A 19,388-nucleotide genomic window follows, 5' to 3' on the forward strand; every position below is an offset into this window, starting at 1 on the left:
GGTGGAGCGGGGGAGGGTGCGGGGGGCCGGGTGCTCGTCGGCGGCGGTGGAGCGGGGGAGGGTTGCGGTGGGTCGTCGGTGGCGGTGGAGCTAGCGGGGGAGGGTGCGGGTGGGATCGAGATGGAGGGGGATCGAGATCGAGATGGAGGGGGAATCGAGATTGAGATGGAGGGGGATCGACATCAAGTGTCTTCATGAATTCAAAAAGTGCCCATGAAATTTAAAAATATTCATGATATCAAAAAGTGCCCATGAAATACAATCGAGAAATGAACACTACGATTTAAATACAATCGATCTTAGCTAGCTATCTGTTCACAATCTTCTTGCCCTTGTTTTTGTGGTCCTGCTTCTTCTTGTGGTGTGTGCTGCTACTTCATCGTCGTCGGCATGTTCGATCTTCGGGTCGCCATACTTGTCGAAGTCTTGCTCATTGGCTACTCCATCCATTCCGATGATCTTCCTTTTGCCTCTCCTCACGACAACACGACTGGGCTTTGACGGGTCGGTAATGAAGAAGCATTGGTCCACTTGGGAAGCCAGTACCCATGGCTCATTTTGTCGCGGTGACGTTTGTGCCCGCAGTCTTGGATTTGGCTTCGGGTATAACCATGGTGGTGAAATACCGGTCTTCTTTTAGGACGCTCTTGGCCCATCTGACACGGAACATCGGGACCTTCTCTCCAGCGTAGCTCAGCTCCCAGATCTCCTCGATCCTTCCGTAGTATCTGTCCTTGTCGTTACTGGTGTAGGATTCCATCGTTACCCCGGAGTTCTGATAACCATCGCTCTTCATGTCCTTGTCCTCGGTGTAGAATGTGTAGCCGTTGATATCGTACGCCTCATTGGTCATAAGGTTGTGCTCGGCGCCCTTTGACAAGGCGAATATGAGTTGTTCTTCCGCGGAAGAATCTTCATGTAAAGGGTACGACAGAAGCTTCTGCTTGAACCAACGCGTGAAACATGAGTTGTGCTCTTTGAGTATATCTCCGTCCGTCCTCTGTTCACCTTGGTCATTGTACGTCTTCTCAATAAAGGTTTTGTGCTCTACCACCCAAGGATCGACCACGTCTATGTGTTGTAGCGCGACTAGGTTTGCTCTTTCAAAGTCGGCGAGTCGACCCTCGAAGTCGACATGCATTTCGCGGCGACCCTCACGGTGACCCCATCCAGCAAGCGTGCCGAGGTGCCTGTTGACGGGTAGACCAACGGGGTTCTCGTTGCCTAGATAATTCATGCAGTAGGAGATGCACTCTTCGGTCAGAAAGCCCCTAGCTCTACTTCCCTCTGGACGTGACATGTTGCGAACGTATCCTTTGATGACACCATTCATGCTTTCGAACGGCATCATGCTGTGCAGGAACGTCGGCCCGAGTTGGATCATATCCTCCACGATATGGACCAGCAGATGCACCATAACATCGAAGAATGCGGGCGGGAAGTACATCTCAAGCTCGCATAGTATCACCAGGATCTCTTCCTGTAGCCTTCTGAGTTGCCTCACGCTAATAGACTTCCGAGAGATGACGTCGAAAAAGTTGCATAGGCCAAATAGCGTTTCACGGACGTGCGCGTCCATGATCCCACGGATTGCAACTGGAAGTATCTGCGTCATCAGCACGTGACAGTTGTGAGACTTCATCCTGCTGAACTTCTGCTTCGCTGGGTCTAGGTATCTGCTTATCTTCCCCGCGTAACCGTAAGGAAGTTTTACTCCTAGGAGGCAGGTGAAAAACTGCTCGATCTCCTCCTGACTTAGAGTGAAGAACGTGGGAGGGTAGTCATTTCTGGTCTTCTTGGCCTTTTTGTCTTTGCGACGACTTTCTGTGTCCTGCTTCGCCTCATCATCATCATCATTAGCATGAAGCTCCTGCCTGATGCCCATTGATTTCAAGTCTGCCCTTGCTTTCGGCCCATCTTTGGTCCTCTCTGGCATGTTGAGCAGGGTACCAAGCAGACTCTCGCACACGTTCTTCGTGATACGCATGACATCAAGGCTGTGAGGCACACGGTGGATCTTCCAGTATGGCAAGTCCCAGAAAACAGACCTCGTTTTCCATACCTTCCGCAGCGTCTCTGGAGCCTTTCACTTCTTTCCCGGCTCTGGCGCCTTTTGCTTCTTTCCCGGCAGTGGGCAGTCTTTCCAATTTTTCAATAGCTCGTCTATTTCCTCGCCGCTCCTCGTACACGGGCGTTTTCGGGGTTTGGTTTCACCATCGAACAGATCCTTGCGTTTCCTCCATGGGTCATCGTCGCGAAGCCACCTTCGATGTCCCATGAACACGGTTTTTGAAGACCCGGGATCTCTATCTAGCTGGCGATACGTTGTGTCATCCATGCACCTTACGCATCCAGAAAATCCGTGGACTTCCTGCCCCGCGAGATACCCGTAACCGAGATAGTCGTGCACCGTCGTGAGCAGTGCGGCTCTCATAGGGAAATATTCTTTCTCTGCGGCGTCCCACGTATTGGCTGGCGTTTTCCACAGCGTGTCTAGCTCCTCCTTCAGCAGCCCCAGATACAGATTGATGTCGTTCCCTGGTTGTTTCGGCCCTTCAATTAGCATACTCATGTGAATGTACTTCCTCTTCATGCACAACCAGGGGGGAAGGTTGTACATCCACACAAACACAGGCCAGCTGCTATGTGTGCTTCTCTGGCTGCCAAACGGATTGACTCCATCGGTGCTCGCGCCCAGCACGATGTTCCTTGGATCCTTCCCAAATTCTGGGTATTCGAAGTTCAACGCTTGCCACTGGCTCGCATCCTTAGGGTGACTCAACATCTTGTCTTTTTTATTTATCTCCGGATCATTTCCGTCATCTTCCCGCTTCTTCTCCTCCCTATCCACGTGCCAACACATGAGCTTTGCTACCTTAGGGTGCACAAAATACCGCTGCAGACGAGGAGTGATCGGAAAGTACCACACCGATTTTGGAGGAGCTTTCTTCCTCTTCTTGTATCGAGTGACGCCGCACGCCGGACATATGGTAGACTCCGCGTGCTCGTCCCGATAAATGATACAATTGTTCATGCACACATGGTATTTCATGTGTGGTAAATCCAGAGGACACACAATTTTCTTCGCCTCCTCGAAACTGGTCGGGCACTTGTTCCCCTTGCGAAGACGTTCGTGCCAGAATGACATGTTCTCGTCGAAGCATGCGTCGGTCATTTTGTGTTTTACCTTCATCTCCAGAGCCATGAGCGTTACTTTCAGGCGGGTATCCTCGGGCCTGCATCATTCATACAATGGAGTAACCGCGTCTATCTCCAGTTGATCCAGCTTGGCTTTCTCTCGGGCGGCAGCTCTTGCGTTATCCGTCTGCTTGAGAAGCAGCTCTTGAATATGAGGGTCCTGCACCCAGCCTCCATCGTCGTCTGCTCCGGCATCTTCATCTTCATGATCATGCCCTTCGTCTTGATCTTCCTCATCATCATGTACGACATCTTCTACATGATGACTATGTACAGCATCACCGTCGTGATAATGTCCTGGAGATTCTTCGTCTTCTCGCCCGCCCTCGCTCCGGTGGTACTTGTCTTGTTGCCCTTCCTCATTTCTTGCCCGGCCCCCATGGACGACTTCATAGTCATCTTCATCACCTTGCCACCGATAGCCATCCATGAAACCACGCAAGAGCAGGTGGTCCCGCACCTGCCCGGAATCCGGGTCCGCAATAAGGCTCTTCAGCTTGCATCTTCGACACGGACATCTTATCTCTGTCTTGTTCTTTTGAAGCATCTCAACCTTGCGGAGCTCAAAAACCTATTCACGATGCCTTCAGTCATCATGCGGACCATGGTCTCCTACGGGGTAGAGCAAAATGATATTTTAGAACCAAGAAAAAATTTGGCATGACCTTCCCTAAAAATAGGACCAAAAAGAATGCATAGTGCCAAAATTCCGGCAAAATATTGGCAACTATCGCATTTCAAATACGGGTACCTTCAAACACAAACATATATGCAACACCACAAACACATGCAACACCACAAATATACATAGATCTAGCTAGGCCACAAAAAGTGCATGTGCACGTTATTGGAGCGAGCTAGGGAGTAAAAAAGTAGGTCTACATCATGAAGATAGCTTTCCCCTTACTTACCTATCAAAAAAAGGTAATTTCACCACTTAATTTTGATGAATCTATGGTGGAAATGAGGTGAGGAGGAGGAGATGGCCGAAAGCTTGGAGAAGGAGGTGGAGGGAATGAAGTAGGGAAAGTGAGTGGGTAGGTGTGGGGCTGTCCAAAATATCTTGTTGGGGTCCCAGGTTACTAATGGCGCACCACCAGCAAATGCGCCATTAGTAACCCTAGTTACTAATGGCGCACCTGCAGGTGGTGCGCCATTAGTAGTTTTGCAAAAAAGTAAAAAAAATAAATATATATACTAATGGCGCACCGGGTAATAGTGCGCCATTACTAGTTTAAACTAGTAATGGCGCACTGTGAAACGATGCTCCATTAGTAGTTTTGCAAAAAAAAGAATAAAAAAAATTACAGTAATGGCGCACTGTCTGCTTGGTGCGCCATTACTACTTAGAACTAGTAATGGCGCACTTCGACCTGATGCGCCATTAGTATGTATGGAAAAATGGAAAAAAAATTAATACTAGTGGCGCACCCTGTTTCTGGTGCGCCATTAGTGTCTTCCACACTAATGGCGCATCACCAACCGGTGCGCCATTAGTATATAGCAGTGGCGCACTGCTTCCATGGTGCGCCATTAGTACCAATCCTATCTATAGCCCTATTCCTAGTAGTATGCCTCCCAGGTGTGCCATTAGTATGCCTCCCAGGGGGCCATATTTAACCGTGTGCTTTGGCATACTAATGGCGCACTAGTGGATGATGCGCCATTAGTGTGCTCTGGCTTACTAATGGCGCACTATGTGGTGCTGCGCCACTAGTATGAATATTAGGCATTATTTTTTTCCTGATATTTTCACAGGTTACAAAATATATTATCCTATTAGTCTCCACTAGTATGACAACACCACACAGCAACAGCAGATTCATCGAATACAATAGAAGATTAGTCTCCGAATACAATTCATCCTATTAGTCTCTGAATTCAAAAGACCGAACAAAGATAAAACATAACAAGTCTCGAGACCGCGAGTAGCGAGTTTGTCGGAAGTAATACTAATCCTAACAAGTCCTCCTAATCACCATCATACAACTTCTACTCGTTATTAATAACAAGTCATACGATCATCATCTTGATAGTCATCGAACCAACCCTACTTAATTTTTCTTAGCACATGATCATCAGTATTAGGCAGGACCTAAATACCATATTTAAGGTAAAATAACATAAAACAATATAGACCCTGACTCTCCATTATGGAGAATGGAGATCATCCTGTCTCCAATTCTTGCGCTTCGCTTCCTTTTGCTTCCAAGAACCTCTGAGGGAGTCCTGGATTAGGGGGTTTTCGGACAGCCAGACTGTAGGACTATGAAGATACAAGATTGAAGACTTCGTCCCGTGTCCGGATGGGAATCTACTTGGCGTGGAAGGAAAGCTAGGCAATACGGATATGTATATCTCCTCCTTTGTGGCCGACCTTGTGTAACCCTAGCCCCCTCCTATGTATATATAAACCAGAGGGTTTTAGTCCATAGGACAATATACAATCATACCATAGGCTAGCTTTAAGGGTTTAGCCTCTCCGATCTCGTGGTAGATCAACTCTTGTACTACTCATATTATCAAGAATAATCAAGAAGGACGTAGGGTTTTACCTCCATTGAGAGGGCCCGAACCTGGGTAAAACATCGTGTCCCCTGCCTCCTGTTACCATCCGCCTTATACGCACAGTTTGGGACCCCCTATCCAAGATCCGCCTATTTTGACTAACAATGCGGCGATTCCTCTTCTATCTTGAGGACTAACTGTGTCCGGATTCCTGAGCTCTCCGAGTCGGATACCCGTTTACGGGAGGACATCACCCAAGCCCTGAACCTAGAGTCAGGCAGTGGGCCAGACTTATCGGGCAACACATCAGAACCCGAAATTCCAATATTGGAAACACCTCGGCCCCTGGGTCTCAGATTGGGTAGGGGTTCAGACTCAATTCCACCCACCCACCCAGACATAAACGAATTTCCCACATCAGGCAAGAGCCCTATGAAACAGTACATCATTATTGGGCCAGATTCCTCCTTGTGATGAACAAGGTTAAGGACTGTCGTGAGGAAGACGCACACTCATTTTTCTGCAATAATTGCACGGAAAAGGAAATCCTTAACGCCTTAAGTCGCCGTGACATATCATGCTTCGCTGACTTGGCGTCCATAGTACGAAAGTACTATGCGATGGAAAGCGCCTGGAAAACTGAAACGAAATTTTGGGGTAATCCGGCTAAGAATATACACCCAGTTCGAAGTAAAAGGGTGCACTATCATAAGACACCCGAGTTAGTTACAAAGAAACAAAAACCCTCTATAGGGCATGGAACCGTATTGGAGGGATGGCTTAACGAACCCTGCAAAATTCATAGCACAGCGGATACCATACCAACGCACAACCTTAGAGCATGTTGGATACTCCAGTAGGTGGCCAAAAGTGGTGAGGATCTTCTTATCCCAAATGCCACAGAGCACCATCCCGTGGATAACAATACTGTATTAACAGTTTTTGAAACCTTCGCATGAAATAATAGGTGCAAGCGAACACTCCGCAGCCTTGCCGAAATCTGCCACGTAGCAGCAATGAATCCATGGAGTGACATGGCTATTACCTTCAATGCCAGTGACGAACCTAAATTCCGATCTGCCCGAGCACCAGCTGCACTGGTCCTCAGTCAAATTGTGGACGGTTTTCGGCTCACCAAAGTACTCATGGACGGCAGCAGTGGATTAAACCTCATCTATGAGGAAACTCTTCAAAAAATGGAAATAGACTGGAACCGCATTGAGCATAGCAGCACAACTTTCAAAGGAATCATCCCCAGTAGGGAAGCACGCTGTGCTGGGAAAATCACACTAGATGTGGTATTCGTCACGCCGGAGAACTATTGGTCCAAAGAAATTACATTCCAAGTGGCCCCGTTCAGTAGTGGATACCACACCCTTTTAGGACAGGAGGCGTTCACGATCTTCCAAGCCATACCCCATTATAGTTACATGAAGCTCAAAATGCCCAGGCCCAACGGAATCATCACTCTTGCTAGTGATCTGAATACAGCACTCCGCGCCGAAAACAAAACAGCCGCATTGGCCCTCGAGGCATTATCCGAAGCCCTCTCGGCCGAGGAATTAACTGCGCTACGCTCCACGATGGACAGAGACGACATAATACTTGACAAGAGATCCAAGTCCACCTCTTTTAAACCAGCGGAAGAAATAGTCAAATTCCAAGTCCACCCAACGGACCCTACAAAAAAAGCCTCCATTGGGCACAGTTAAACCCCGCCGTGGACGCCGCACTATGAGAGTTCCTGCGCGAGAATTGGGAAATATTCACCTGGCACCCCTCAGACATGCCAGGAATCCCACGCAGGCTGGACGAGCACAACCTCAATATCCTAAAGGGATTCAAGCCGGTCAAGCAGGCTCTTTGGAATTTCTATGAACCTAAGAGACAGACTATGGGAGAGGAACTAGCCAAGTTATTGGAGGCCGGATTCATTATAGAAATAAAACACCCGGACTGGCTAGCAAACCTGGTGATGGTACCAAATAAGGACAAATCCCGACGCTTGTGTGTCAATTTCAAGGACCTCAACAAGGCTTGCCCTAAGGATCCCTCCCCCCCCTTATCGATCAAATTATCGATGCTACCGCAGGAAACGAGTCATTGTGGTTCCTCGACGCATACTCCGGCTACCACCAAATCAATATGGCGGAGTCTGACCAAGCCACAACGACATTTATTACACCATACATCCCCTTCTGTTTCAACACAATGCCTTTTGGGCTCAAAAACGCCAGCGCAAAATATCGGCGCATGATCCAGACATGTCTGGAGAAACAGATCGGCAAAACAGTAGAGGCATACATAGATTATGTGGTCGCCAAAACCAAACACGTCGACTCTCTAATAGACGACTTGAGGCTCACATTCGACAACCTCTGAACATACGACATCAAGCTCAATCTGGAAAAATGCGTTTTCGGCGTGCCAGCCGGAAAGCTCCTGGGTTTCATTGTCTCCAGTAGAGCAATTGAAGCTAATCCAATTATTGCATCGCTTCCTTTTGCTTCCAAGAACCTCTGAGGGAGTCCTGGATTAGGGTGTCTCCGGACAGCCGGACTATTGGACTATGGAGATACAAGATTGAAGACTTCGTCCCGTGTCCGGATGGGACTCTACTTGGCGTGGAAGGCAAGCTAAGCAATACGGATATGTATATCTCCTCCTTTGTAACCGACCTTGTGTAACCCTAGCCCCCTCCGGTGTCTATATAAACCGGAGGGTTTTAGGACAATATACAATCATACCATAGGCTAGCTTTTAGGGTTTAGCCTCTCCGATCTCGTGGTACATCAACTCTTGTACTACTCATATTATCAAGAATAATCAAGCAGGACGTAGGGTTTTACCTCCATCGAGAGGGCCCGAACCTGGGTAAAACATCGTGTCCCCTGCCTCTTGTTACCATCCGCCTTAGATGCACAGTTCGGGACCCCCTACCCAAGATCTGTCGGTTTTGACACCGACAACCTCCTTACGACTGTCCATACATTTTTTCCATCCTTTGATTTGCATGTCTCCACTTGTTTTAGAAACCTTGTATGGACAGTTGAGATTCGTAGGATGACCGGGCTGTATGTTCAAAACATTAAGGCTACCTTTCTGATACATCAAATGAGGCACACAATTCTCTGGGATTATCTGTTGAAAAACATAGTAATAACTTCATAGTTAGCAATGATGTACTAGTTTTAGAAGTATGCAAAAGATGCACGGATGTCGTAATAGTAAAAAATCTTACCAGGGTATCTCCATGGTAGTTACCGTAGTTGAACACATGCACTAGTGGCACGTATTGACCATAATGTTGAGGAGTTTGATTGTAGATATTATAATTCTCAATGTCAGTACAAAATCCGACCAGAAGATTTTTCTCCTTATAAGTTGTTAATTCGGAACCATCGGTGTAGTGGGTTTTGCCTAGCATCTCCCGCACATTCTTTGAACAATGAAAATAAGCTGTCATTGGAAATAAGCTGTCAACTATTTTGAAATAAACAATATAAATTAGCTAATAACTATATTTGAGAAACACACATAGCGGTAGTATTGGATGCGTATCAACAAGGACCCAAATGTCCATATTGTCTTGCTCGATTTTAGGATCACCAAGATACATGGTGACAAGCATACCCTCATCAAAACCATACATCTTGCATAATGCTTCCCAATTTATGCAACCAAAATGGGCTACGCTCCCAGAATTATACAGATTTACTTCAAAATCCACATCGTGATGAGTCCTTAGGTGAATTTTCTTTGTTTCAGAAATTTCATTGTCTTCAAAATCCATCCTCTCGAAGACATAGCGTCTTGCATGTCATGGGATAAGCTATACTCGAATTGTAAAAGATGAAAATTACATGTTGAAATAGTTGAAGTCATGCTTAATTATGAGAAAAACAATTGTCGTCGTTGCGTACCGTTTCAACTTCGAAGGTCTCCTCGAGCTCAATGCTGAAGCGCCGATCATCGTCCAGGTGACGTCTGTCGCACAGACCTCGATCGTCGTGGCACCAGTCGCACTCCCTCGGAAGACTTTCATCGTCCGATGATGACATTTCCTACGTTCATAATTCGAAACTACATCATCTCTGTTGGGTCCAATAAGATAATCCACAGTGTGGTGAAGTGAAGTGGTAATTTTGAGAGCAAATGGTTAGGATGAGTAGTTCCTCTTCCAGATTAGGGTTTATCGATGACGAGCAACTGACATTAGTAATAACTATGAGTTGACATCACACTTCTATATGTATAATAGAAGAGGCAGTTGATCCTACTTAATTAAGTACTAAGATACTCCGGCCCATGCATTTGTTGCAAGTACCCCATATGTCCTATCTTTAGCAAAGTCATGCTAAAATTGAAGAAAAAGTTCAGCATGACCTTTGCAGAAAATAGGACATATGGAGTACCTGAATTTGCGGGAACGGAAGTCAATCAACATTCCGGCAAACTCAAGGGCCTCTCAGGGTACCTGCAAAATCATCACGACACGATGATCGGAGACAAAACCCAGCAAACTAGCACCACATGTGAGCAGTGGGAAAGGCAAACAAGTCAGAGAAGACGCTGGCCAGCCAACCAGCCAGCCAACACAGTAACATGTAACAGCCAAAATGAACAGTCCATAAAATCCCAACCACAATCTCTAATGGTTAATTTGCATCATATGTATTGTTAACCAAGCTAGCATATTACAGACAGACAGAGAAGCAATTACAGACAAGCTTTGATCATCATATTGGTTGGTGATGACTCATCAAGCTAGCATATTAATCTCTGAACATATGTATTGATCATCGGAGGAAACAAGATTTGAGAAACTGGTGATGACTCATCAAGCTAGCAAGCTGGCTAGTATTGTTAATTAGCTAGTGTTGTTAATTACTCTAGTTAGTTAAGGAGGGAGGGGGTAATTATAAACAGTAGCAGATGCACATTTTTTTCTTTCAAAGCACACCTCTTTGTTTCAGCTATCTATATATCTTGTTCTATGTTGCATTTTTAAATCCTGATGTTAACAAGAGTGTTTGTCAAAAGGAAAAACAAAGTTCATGGCAGTGTAGCTAGCTTCTCATGCATCCCTCTTATCAACTAGTTCCTTTCCCTAATCTTTCTAATTCTCGTAGTTCACAAACTTCACAAGTTGACATATCACATAAAGATGTTTCTATACAATAGTAGAATTGGTAAACAAAGAGAAGAAGAGAGAGTTCATATTACCAACGTCCTGTTCAGTAGCGGAGGGAGTCGACCGTTGGTCGTCCTATCTTGAGTGTGGAGAGGAGGGAGGCAATCGGAGGAACGGCTGGAGTAGCTGAAATTTACCTGATATGTTCCATGAATGTGGAAGAACTATGAGGAAAGAACTTGAAAAAAAAGAATATATCTTATAGAATATTAGTATCTTCACTACTAGGAAAAGGGCTATAGATAGGATTGATACTAATGGCGCACCAGGGAAGCAGTGCGCTACTACTATATACTAATGGCGCACCTGTTGGTGATACGCCATTAGTGTGGAAGACACTAATGGCGCACCAGAAACAGGGTGCGCCATTAGTATTAATTTTTTTCCATTTTTCCATACATACTAATGGCGCATCAGGTAGGCAATGCATCATTACTAGTTTTAACTAGTAATGGCGCACCTGGCAGAGAGTGCGCCATTATTGTCATTTTTTTCTTATTCTTTTTTTTGCAAAACTACTAATGGCGCACCGTTTCACAGTGCGCCATTACTAGTTTAAACTAGTAATGGCGCACTATTAGACGGTGCGCCATTAGTATATATATTTATATTTTTTACTTTTTTGCAAAACAATAATATTTTTTGAACTCGTGCATGAATATTTTTAAATTTCATGGGCACGTTTTGAATTCATGAATATTTTTTCAAATTTGATGATATTTTTTCATATTCATAAATGTTTTACCAATTCACAAATGAATGCAACTAAAAATCCAAAAAAAAACAAATTTGATGATATTTTCAAATAACAAATTTCATGATATTTTTTCATATTCATAAATACTTTCAAATAACAAATTTGATGATATTTTTTAAAAAATTATTACTATTTTTATAAAAAATTATTACTGTTTCATATTCATATTCATTTTCTAAAAACTTATTCGATGCAAATAGTAATAATAATAATAATAATAATTACTAATGGCGCACCGATGAGTGGTGCGCCATTGATATACAAAAAATAGTTACTTATGGCGCACCGCTCGCTGGTGCGCCATTGCTATCCAAAAAAAAGTTACTTATGGCGCACCGCTAGGTGGTGCGCCATTGCTATCCATCCCCCGACTAAAATCCCCAATCCCCATCACGGTAGCCCCTCCACCATCCTCTGCCGCCCCAACAACCACCGTCGTAGCCCCTCCACAATCCCCAATCCCCATCCACTACTCCCGGCCACCACCATCGTCGCCCCACTCCAGAGCAGCGCCGTCGAGCACCCATTTGACAGGGAGCACCACCGTCGTCGTGGAGCCACTCCACCGGCAGCCACCATCCTCGCGCGCTTCCTCCTCGAGCAGGCTCCTCGCGATTTAGGGTTTGCTGGCGCCGCCGGCCACCGGCGCGGCCCCTCCTCAACCACCGCCACGGGAGCTCCCACCCACGCCCGCCTCCTCTTCCGTCTTCTCTGGCCGCCGCCCAGCTGCTCTCCACCGGCGCTGCCCCTCATCGACCACCGCCAACGGCCAATGCAGGAGCCTCACCGCCCCCGGGTCCGCCTCGAGCAGCAGGAGCTGCACCTCTTCCTGCATCCGCCATCCCCATCCACCTCGAGCAGCAGGAGCACGCCTTGAGTCTCTGCTCTTCCCCTCCTCTTTGTAACCAGAGGTAAAGAAGCAAACTTACTTGCATATGCTGCTTCTATGTTTCTAATTCTTATGGATAAATCCCAGCATGAAAACATATGTGTAGATTCATATGTTGTGCGTCTCCTCAACATGCATTACTTCCTGGTTATGTTGATACATAGAAGCTTGTGTGTGAAACATGTACTACTATTACTTCCTGGTTATGTTGATGTGAAGTGTGTGGCAGTTTACCTTTTATACATGCTTGATTGAAATTTGTGATGTGAAATGGATGAAAAAGAAAAAGGCAAATTGGGATATGCACACCACATAGACATTTTATGCCAGTATATGCAAAGAAGAGGTTGAAAATCATAACAGGCCAGGGGGATGTTTGAACCGTAGAGGTTATGATAAAAATCTTGGAGAGAAGTTCTTGGCTATGTTCTTTGGTTACTAGCAACTAGCATTGTTAGATGAGTTCTTATGCTATATTGTGATAATTGTAGTAGATTACAGCTTGCTTCAGTTTGTCATCATAAGTTGGTTAATTAGATTTTAGATTTATAAGAAACAGGGTCACTAGGTGCACCCTATAGCTAAAATGAAAATGAAACATGGTCATTAGATTTATAAGAAACAGGGTCATTAGATTTTAGATTTATAAGAAACAGGGTCACCCTGGTCCTTGTACTACCATGCTGTAACAAGGTGATTGGTGAATGTGGATGATTTTTTTATCCTATGAACTCATTGTACTGCTACAAGAATTTGGTATCATCATGGTGTAATTGACTGCTTGAGAAAACTGGGTAATTTGGCAGTAGAAACAACTATTTTTTATAGTCAAACAGTTCTTGATGCTTTGGTGCTCTTAGCTAGCTTAGTGGTGGGTCCCTTGGTGTCAGTCTGTGCTATCTATACATTCATGCCCTTTTTGTCACTGATGATTGTTACATTGGGTTCCTACTGCTGTCATGGGGTGGATGATCCTGCTGCTTTGTATATGGATATACTGCAATTTCATTTATGTTGTTATAAGTTTATTGTTGTCAGCATGAGTTAACTTGTTGTCATTTATCGAAATTCAGAATGTGTTGGACTATATGTTCATTGGTACTACCTGTGATGCTGCTGCCGTACTACTTGGGAATTTTTTCAACTTGTGATGTTGTTGCCGTACTACTTGGGAATTTTGTCAACTTGTGATGCTGCTGTTGTACCCCGAGAGGCCCTTGAGTTTGCCGGAATGTCGATTAACTTCCGTTCTAGCAAATTCGGGTACTCCATATGTCCTATTTTCAGCAAAAGGTCATGCTGAAATTTTCCGTGAATTTTAGCATGACTTTGCTAAAAATCGGACATATGAGGTACTTGCTACTAATGCATGGGCCGGGGTATCTTAGTACTTAGTTAAGTAGGATCAATTGCCCCTTTATTCTTGCTGCATTAAACCATAGGTGGCAATAGAGCCAAGTGATTAGTGCCAAGTGATTAGGCCCAACCTAGGGTGCCTCGGCATCGATAAACCCTAAATGATGAAAACTTAACTTGGCTGCCCTGGATGCCTCGGTGTCGATGAGAACCTAAATGATGTACGCTTAGGCTTTTAGGGTGCCTTGACGTCGACAAACCCTAAATGATGAAAGCTTAGGCTTTTAGGGTGCCTCGGTGTCGACAAACCCTAAATGATGAGACCATGATCTTGTTCCTTGACAATAACCAACTTTTTGACGATACTTTTTTCCTATTTAGAGCGAAACATGGCCCACAACAATGAGGCTGGTGGTTCGGGCGGCAAGAAATTCTGGGAGCTGTCCCAGGAGATGGAGGAACAACCTCACCGCTATGAGGACGCCGCGGAAGACACCGATCCTGATTACACAACCCCTAGTGGCGCCGGGGATGACACCACTTATGGTGCCACCGAGGATGCCACCACTGATGATGGCGGCGCACACACAGATGGCAGCCAACCGAAGAAGCAAAGGAAGGACCAGCGCCCGAATGCGCTCCACACCCTCAAGGAGGAATTCACTCAAGTGGACTCCGACGGGAATCCAACGGAGCCCAAACATATAGTCAAGGGGTACTCGCTTCAGCTCGGGTGCATTCTCCGGAGCACCGCCTCGATGAACACTGAGAACCTTAGGCATAAGGACCGAGGGAATTTGCGCAACCTCCTCTTCACGAAGCTGCACGAACGATTCAAGTTCCCCGCCGAATTTTAAAACACACGCCTCTCAGGCAATAAAGTGAACAATGCCGCCCTCACGAAGATGAGCATGGCCCTGTCTACTTGGAAAAGCGCGTTGAAGAGAATGATTGATAAAGGTGATAGTTATGAGAAGATCAAGGCAAAATATCCTTTGATGAGCGAAGATGAGTACAAGGAGTTCAAGATCAAGTGCGAGAGCAGTGCAACCTCCGAATCAAGTCAGTAGGGGAAAGAAATGCGGGAGTTGAACTTAGGGGAACACAAACTCGGTCCCGGCGGTTACAGAGTGGCGGAGCCTATATGGGACAAGGAGGACACGGAGCATGCCGAGCAAGGCCTACCATCCCGCTTCGAGAAATATAGCGGTGACAAGCAGACCAGGAACTATGTCAGGGCCCGGTACAAGGAGGACCCGATAACAAAGGAGCTTACCACGGATCCAAAGACCAGGGCGCTTGAGCTTCTTCTAGTAAGGAATACACCCCTGCGTAATTAGCTCCATATGGTTGCACTCTAATTAATCCCCAATATTTCTAAATGGTTCACGTTCCTGTCGCAGGAAACTGAAAGCAGTAGCGCGGGGTCGTCTAAGAGCTCCCCTTTCGACACCCCTTTAAATAGGGCGTTGAACGTAATGAAAAACAAGGATAAGCTCACTAAGCCGACATCAGCTGGTCGTGTGGCCGGCAAAGGCTTTTCCACAAAATGGGGTTCATACTATACCGCTGGTGTGCGGAAGGAGAAAAATACCAGCTCGGAAAGCCAGACGCGCGAGGTTGAAGAACTCAAGGCACAAGTGGCGCGGATTCCGGAGCTTCTCCAAGAGCAAGTGCAACAACAACTTGGAACGACGCTCAACGCCATGGTGCCTACGTTGATTCATGGGCTGACAACGTGGATTGCGGGCGGCCAACATGGGCCTCCCCCGATTCCCAGCTTCACGGCCAGCAACTCGCGCAGCGCACAGGCGGCGCCATTGGTGTCTCCGGTGGCGGCGCCATTGGTGTCTCCAGCGGAGGCGGTATTCATGTCTCCAGCGCCGGCACGGGCGGTATTCATGCACCCGGGTGTACGCCGGCCGGCACCTCGCCAGCAAGCGCCCCCTCTGTCAGTTGCACGCCCGCCGTTGGTGGTGCCTCGACATTAGCCGAGCTCGACGGCATCACGGTAACCAAGCCTCTCGGCCGACGACTTCATCTCCTTGCCTTTGACTAGGCATCCCTGACGCCCTGTACATGTTTTCGCAGGGCACTGCCGACGTTCCTTGCACTCTTCTGCATTTCGTGGGCGCCGAGTTGGTCGATGTCGCCAAGGGCAGAATCATTCAACCGGGCAACCCCATGTTCCACGGTAATCCGATGCCACCCACAATGTATAGGGTTGAAGTGGTTCGGGTGCTACCAGGCTGCGACGAGCTGTTACCTCCGATTCGACCCGCTAGGGCCGAAGAAGAAGATGAGATGACCCTCAGCACCTGCGTAAACTGGCCCCTGCTTTGGCCGAAGAGCCAGATTCGTTTGGGGGCGGGGGACACCACCCCATAGACAAGACCGCCAGTCGTGCCGGCGCCAAGCCATGGAAAGAACGCCGCAACGCTACTGGACCTGCCGGACATCCCTATGGCACAGGATCTGGACAGCCCTATGGCACAGGATCCGGACGGCGACGACAACGACGACGGTAGATTTACCAAAGTTGATAAGTACTTTGCCGAACATGGGTACGCTGACGAGTTCTGCGGGCCTCTTTCTCAAGAACCCAACCAAGACGACTGCGATCTAGCTGGTACGGCGGAGAAATCCAATTGCAACAGGCGTCGTCTGGCATTCAGTTCTCAGGACACGCCTCCAGCTCCCGCCTTCACCGAGCCTCAGATAGCTGAGGTGCGAAATATTATCAGCCCCAACACGCTCAAGAAGGCGGTCTGTGAGCAGAACTCGGTCCCATTACAGGAGATCAAGAAGAAGGGACGGAAAAGAAAGACTAACAAGGGTGCCGGTGCGAGCCAGCCGGCACCGAGTTTGATCCGTGCTCAGGACGGGCCACCTTCACCTAAGGATATCTCGAGGAGGGTGCATGTGGCAGGTAGGGCGATGCTACCGCCAAATATGCTGAATGCTGCAACCGGTGCTATGCGGAGTATGCACGACAGTGTTCTTTCTTTGGAGAAGCAGCGTCTCAGAGAGAAGGATGTGGCATACCCGGTTTTTGTGGCTAAGGTGCCAGAGGGCAAGGGCTTTGTGGATGGCGACATCGGGGGTACGATCGTCCTACGGTTTGATGACATCTTTGCTATGTTTAACCTTCATCCGCTGCATTACACCTTCGTTCGGCTGTTTTCGCTGAGTATGGAGATGCGGATCATTAGAGACAAGACCCCGGACATCGTGATAATCGACCCCTTCTACATGCGTGCCAAGCACTTGAGCAGCGCTGGGGACCGCCAAGTTGCGAGTTGACACCTCGAAGGCGTCATTTTGGCAAACCCAGATAAGGATAACTTCCTTGTGCCTTACTTTCTCGAGTAAGTCATCCCTTAACCGCCCCGTAACATATGATTTCTTATATTTCGATCGTTTTTTTCTAACATTCCGTGTTCTGTGCAATGACACACATTGCACACTCATCCTCTTAAGCCCGAAATATTCCATGGCCACGTATTTAAACCCGAACCGTAACTCCAAGATAGACTACACAAATGTCAAGCAAGTTCTTGATGATGTTCTCCCCGCCTACGCCAAATCTGGAGGCACCTTCACCAGGGCAGTTCATAAGTACGGCAAGCACATGTTCTCACACAATATGAAGTTCTGCTGCGTCAAGCAGCCGCCTGGCGGTCAGAAGGATGCCTACTACGCCCTCCATCACATGCGGGCGATCGTAAGGGACCATCATCAACTTCTGCTACCAGATAATCTCAAAGATTGGGCCACGAGCTTGTCGTCAGGCCAGGACGCGGACCTCAGACAAGAATTCTTTCGCACCTAGTCGGAGTTTGCGGAAATCATCCATCAAGATGTCCTTCATACCTCGGGGCAGTTCTTCCTTAGATATCAACCGTCCAACAGTGATATAGATGAAATGCTACAAATGCAGGGTGACAACGACCGCGATTTCATGACCATCACGACAGACGGCGGCTTCATCCACGTTCCTGTCCGATGAGTCGAGTCGAAAGTAGTGATGTGTAGTTCTGAAACATTGATTGTCTCATGTTGTAATTATAGTTTAATGAATTCGTATGTCGCTTTGGTTTGGACAGTCGTTCAACTTAGATGTAATCGATGCTATTTATTAGTAGGACCATGAATCATGCTATTAATGTCTTGCTTTTCTCTTCCGATCCTTTTGTTGCATACTTACATATTGCTTATGTATTGTCTGTTGTTTGGCTTGTGCATAGAGATGCCATCGTATGTCGTGTACAAGGGTAAGGTTCCCGGAGTCTACGACGACTGGGAGGAGTGTCGGAGGCCGAATCTAGATACTCCCGCTATCTAGCGGGAGAGAGGAGGGAGCGTTGGAGGAACCGGATGAAGACCAGTTTGATCGCGATGATGCTCATCGTGATGACCACAGCTCTCTTCTATGTGATGGTAGTTTAGATGATCGATATCGACTTGTAATGTGAAGACAAACTCGATACTTGCGGTCTTGAGACTTGTAATGTTTTATCTTTGTTCGGTCTTTTGAATTCGGAGACTAATATGATGAATTGTATTCGGAGACTAATCTTCTATTGTATTCGATGAATCTGATGTTGCTGTCTATATTCTGTCTAATAATATATTTTATATTCTATCTAATAATATATTTTATAACCTGCGCAAAAATCAGAAAAGGAAAAAAACAAATATTCATACTATTGGCGCATTACCACCAGGTGCGCCATTAGTATGCCAAAGGATACTAATGGCGCATCAACAGAGAATGCGCCATTAGTATGACAAAGCCATGCTTACGTATGGCCCCCCGGGAGGCACACTAATGGCGCATGCTTTTACATACTAATGGCGCACTAGTTGGTGCGCCATTAGTATACTAGATACTAATGGCGCACAAGTGGTGCGCCATTAGTAAAAATTACTAGTGGCGTGCTACTAATGGCGCACCCGTGATGCGCCATTAGTAGGTAAAACCGGTGCGCCATTAGTAGGCCTTTTCCTAGTAGTGCTTATAGAATATACTCATGAAGTTTCTGAGGTCAGAACTTGTTCAGAGGTTATCAGTAAAAATGTCCAGAGTTCTATAGCGGGCATGGCACTCAACTACAGTGTGAAGAGCATTGTAATCATCTGGAGCAAAAAGGCGAGGAAATGACAGGATATTTCATATCTAGAAACAAAATGTGTGGTTTTTGTAAACATAATAGGATTAGAAAATGCTACATGATGGTTTGTTTAGAAGAGGAATAATCCCAGGATGTAGCATGTATCAGGTAATTTGATTTTGATTATTAATTTTTCTGTGAGCACATGCATCACAATCTGTGAGCACATGATTGATGAAATTCACTTTATAATTTATTTTTTCAAGAAAGGGCTGATAGACTAGTAAACTACAAAGCTCCAATTCTACTAAGGATATAGTGGGGATCAAGCAGAGAGGGAGAGGGCAAGGAGGCAGGAGCAGAGAGGGGGGC

The sequence above is a fragment of the Triticum dicoccoides genome, chromosome 3A (genome assembly GCF_002162155.2).
Source record: "Triticum dicoccoides isolate Atlit2015 ecotype Zavitan chromosome 3A, WEW_v2.0, whole genome shotgun sequence".
NCBI lineage: Eukaryota > Viridiplantae > Streptophyta > Magnoliopsida > Poales > Poaceae > Triticum > Triticum dicoccoides.